General features: G+C 49.4%; 1 long non-coding RNA gene across 1 annotated transcript; it reads right to left on the bottom strand.

The window, feature by feature from the left end:
- Positions 1-214: 214 nt before the first annotated feature.
- Positions 215-1433, bottom strand: LOC116070959. The gene is made up of 2 exons (XR_004110649.1): positions 1108-1433; positions 215-590 (listed from the first exon to the last, which is right to left on the bottom strand). It is a non-coding gene; the product is annotated as an uncharacterized LOC116070959 (long non-coding RNA).
- Between the last annotated feature and the right edge of the window lie 3295 nt (positions 1434-4728).

Raw genomic sequence — 4728 nt, 5'->3', positions numbered from 1 at the left:
ATTATGCCCATCTGGGCTTTTACTTGGGTGCTGGGAATCCCAACTCTGGTCCTCACGCAAATGCTTCCCACACTGAGCCGTCTCTTAGACCCTATCTACTAAAGTAAGCTTACAAAGGAATGAGCCTTGGGACAGTGAGATGGCCCGTGGATAAAGGCTCTGGCTCACTCACACACACACACACACACACACACACACACACACACACACACTGTAATTTAAAGGCAAGGTTTTCAACCTCAGGCACTCTCTTTCCACTCTGTTAGGACCCAGCCCCTCCCTCACTGCTTGACAAATGCAATTCAGGCAGGAAGGGTTAATCATGCTCCCACATGGGACAGACTGTTCAGCCGGATGTGCAGCAGATTGTCACATTGCATCTACAGTCCAGAACCCCAGCCCATGGGTTGCCCCCACCCATATTTTCAATGTGGATCTTCCCCTCGGTTAATCCAGTGTAGAAACTCCATCCCAGGCATGTCAGGAGGTGTGTCTCCGAGGTGTTTCTAAGTCCAACTTTAGTCATCACGATAGCAGGGAGATGCAGTGTCCTCATGACTGAGATTTGGGTGTGTCATTAGGTTTGGTGTCTGAAACAGAGTGGTTAAAAGAGTTAAGTGAAATATTTCATTTTTTCCCCAGATAGTCTTATGTAGCCCAGGCTGGCCTCAAAGTCTCTACCCAGTGAAGAACACCAAGTATGAAGTGCTGGGCTCATGACTGCTCGGATCATAGGCTTGCACCCACCCACCTTCCCTGGTTTAGGTGGTCTATGGACTAGAACCGAGGGCTTCCTGAATGCTAGGTAAGAAATGTGCCAGTGAGCCACATCCCCAGGCCAGGATGCCTACAAATGAGGCAGAGAGTGCTTCTGATGGAAGAGGCATAGGGGCACACCAGACCTCGCCCACCGCCCTTCTAGCTATGAACAGTCCATTCCTCAGGTTACCAGGAAAGGGTGTGTGTGTGTGTGTGAGTGTGTGTGTGTGTGTGTGTACACCCGCGACGCACGCTCCCAGGTGCATGTATGTGTGTGTGTGTGTGTGTTGTTCTGCTTTGTTTTTGAGACAAGGTTTAAGTCTGAACTATGGGAAGCCTGGAACTCACTCTGTAATCCTTGCTGTCCTTGAATTTATGATGATCTGCCTCAACCTCCGGAGTGCTGGGATTTTAAGATTAAACAGGGCCTCGGGCCCCCCAGGCAGGTCTTAAACTTGATAAGTAGCTGAGGATGACCTGGGATTTCTGATCCTCCTGCCTCTACCTCATCAGCGCTGTGACTAGAGGTGTGGACCCAATGCCACGCTTACGTGGTGCTGGGATGGGAAGCCAGGGTTCTGTACGTGCTAAAGTGCACGCTGCGCTCTGAGCCACACCCACAGGCCCATTGTCTTGGAAGCTTCTCAGAACCTCCCTGAGTTTCCCCGAAGGAGCCTCTCGCAGGGGAGTCGCTCCCTCCCAAGACAATTGGTGGACAGAAAAACACAATGAAGGCGGCGTTCCCATGGCAACGTTATGACTTGTTAGCTGGAAGACTGTAAATCCCTGGGGAGGCACAGAAATGAGGACCCTTTGAGGTTCAGAAAGGAAGAGGGGTGGTTTTAACAGGAGCTGGAAAGCGGTCGTTCTTTAGTGAGGATGAGGTCAACTTTGGAAGGTGCCTAGCGCCCTCTGGTGGTCTAGGCGAGTAAAAACAGCTTTGGAGTAGATGGTTCCAGATCTAGCGAGGACAGCTCTGGGAAGCGGGCTTTGCTCGGCAGAAGGGCAAGTTCGTTGTTGTACGGTGCTGTTTTGTTTTATTTTATTTCTTTTAGCCCAGGCTAACATCGTAGTCCTTTTATTAATCGACCTTTCAAGTGTCAGGATTATAGGCCCTTAATACACCAGGCCTTAGCTGCACTTTCAAATGGACATCATGGGCCAATAGGCAAAGGCGCTTGTCGCCACGCATGAAACCTGAGCTCAGTCCCCTGTGTAATTTTAAAATCCTTAAATAAGCCGGGCAGTGGTGGCACACGTCTTTAATCCCAGCACTTGGGAGGCAGAGGCAGGCGGATTTCTGAGTTCGAGGCCAGCCTGGTCTACAGAGTGAGTTCCAGGACAGCCAGGGCTACACAGAGAAACCCTGTCTTGAAAAAACAAAACAAAACAAAAAATCCTTAAATAAGCATTATGAGTTCATTTTATTCTATGCTATTTTCATTATAACTACTCTAAGAATATAATTATCTTTAAACGTGACCACTGAAAGATCCTATCTCAAAATACAGGATGGATGACACCTGAGGAAGGACCGCCAGGGTTGACCTCTGACCTACAGACACTCGTGCTGTCAATGAAGTAGACACAAGCACGCAGGGTAAAGACAGAGCTGGCCTGTGCCCGCGGCAGGCGGCACTTACTAGACCAGAGAGATTGGTACACACCTGTAAGCCCAGACCAGAGAAGCAGGCGGATGGATATCTGTGAGCTCCAGGCCAGCCTGGTCTACATAGTGAGACCCTGTCAGACATGCCCTTTAGTCTAAGCCCCCCACCCACTCACTAAGAACACGCTCTTGATCAGAGTTTCTTCTGAATAAGAACACGCCAGTTTGTTTCAACCACAGCCTGTTCTAGGTACTTTCCTCCTTTCTTTCACTTCCTTCCTTCCTTCTTACATTTTGTAAAGACACCAGTGTGTGAGCCCCAGAGCCTTGCCCAGTCTAGCCTCAAATCCACTACATAGCTGAGGCTGACCTTGAACTCCTGATCTTCCTTCCTCTACCTGGGATTGCAGGGGAGGATCACCACTCCTGTGGTGTGTGTATGTGTGTGTGTGTGTGTGTGTGTTGGTATTCTGTCTAAACTCCACCCCCACAGTTACCTGGCAACAGCCAGTGGTGGTGATTTGGTTTTTATTCTGTCCTTAGAGAGCCAGAGCATGAACCCTCACCAGCACAGACGGCAGGAAGAAAAAGTAAGGCTTCCAGGTCAACGTACAACTTTAAAAGCTTATTTCAGAAAAGAACAAAGAGGGAGTGATGAGATGGCTCCGTGGATAAAGGGGCTTGCCATCAAGCCTGGCAACCTGAGTTCGATTCCTGGGACCCTTGTGGTGGAAGAAGAGAAACTCATAGGAAACATCTCTAAGTTGTCCTCTGTGGGGAGGGGGAGCGACTCGAGAGATGGCTTAGCAGAGCACTGGCTGCTCTTCCAGCACCCACATGGCAACTCACAGCAGTGCACATAAAATAAAAATAAATATAATTTGTTCTCTGAGTCCCATACCTTGAGCTTTTTAGTTTGTTGGGCTCTCAACTCAAGAAACTAGAAAGGACAAATTAAACCCAAATTAAGCCTAGATAATGTCACATGACTGTAATCCCAGATCCCTGGGAGGCTGAGGCAGGAGGCTTCCAAGCTCAAGCCTGCATAACATCCTGAATTTCATGCTACCCTGGGCTACCATGTAAAGACTGTTAGGAAAGGATAGGAATGAGAAAAGTAAGGGGTGAGAGGAAAAGGGGAGGACAGAAATGGGGGAGGGAAAGGGGGAGGAGAAGGGGATAAAGGAAAGAAAAGAACAGAAAAAAAAAAAAGCTAGAAGCCAGGTAGGTGGTGGTGGCACATGCCTTTAGTCCCAGCATTTGGGAGGCAGAGGGAAGTGGATCTCTGTGAGTTCTGGGCCAGCCTGGTCTACAGAGTGAGTTCTAGAACAGCCAGGGCTACATAGAGAAGCCTTGCCTAGAAAAAAGAAGAAAGAGAGAGAGAGAGAGAGAGAGAGAGAGAGAGAGAGAGAGAGAGAGAGAGAGAAACACAAGCTTGACGAGGCACTCTGTTCTCTGTGTGTCCCTCCCTGAGCAGCACCAGGCAGACCCACCCTAGGGGCTTCTTTGGAACACCCCCTTCTTTATCTTTACCCTTTATCAGTAAATGAGATTGATGGGCCGTTTGGTTGGGGGTGCTGGGGTAGACAAGCTGACTAGGTAAAACTATGGCTCACAAGGCTTGCACAAGGGATTAAGATGCAGTTTACAGTACAAGGGTCTGCTATGGCCTCTGAAAATCACAGGCAGGCTGGGAGCGCGGGCTGTACTGGGTCCCAGTTTTTAAGCCTCAAGCCTGATTCATCACTATCTTAACATGTTTTAGAAGTTTAGCTTGACCATGAACGTGTGTGGGCACACAAGTTCCATGGGCTAGGTGTGGAGGTCAGAGAACAGCTTATGGACGTCAATTCCCTGCTACCGGGTGGGTTCCAGGAATTGAACTCCGGTCCTCGGATTTGGTGGCTAGCCCCTTTATTTGCTGAGCCCGTCCTGCCGACGCAGCCATTTTAATGCTGTTGTTTGGAATATCTCAAGCTGGCAGCCTTCACAGCAAGGGTATTCACTCTGCTGGAATTCTTGCTTTTCAGCTGGCAAGAGGCGTGAACCAGTTGTGAGAGCAGGTACTCTTGCTTTCCTGGGCTCTGAAGCTCACATCCCTTTGTGTTTGTTTGAGACAGGATCTTGGGAACTCCTGATCTCCCAGCCTCTGCCTCCCAAGTGCTGGGGTTCTGCTTAGTTCATCAGGTGCTGTGAGTGGAATCCAGGGCCTCGTGCAAACCAGGCAAGCATTGTACCAGTGTGAGCCATTGAGCCACATGGGGTGAGTCCATCCCAGTGGGACCATAACTTCCCTTGTCTTTCTGTGTTGTCCCGTTTCTCCAGGCCTTTCCCCTTAGAATAGTATTTTTTTTCTAGGC

This window comes from Mastomys coucha, unplaced genomic scaffold, assembly GCF_008632895.1.
Source record: "Mastomys coucha isolate ucsf_1 unplaced genomic scaffold, UCSF_Mcou_1 pScaffold22, whole genome shotgun sequence".
In the NCBI taxonomy this organism is placed as follows: Eukaryota; Metazoa; Chordata; class Mammalia; order Rodentia; family Muridae; genus Mastomys; species Mastomys coucha.
This window is presented reverse-complemented; position numbering and strand designations above follow the sequence as displayed.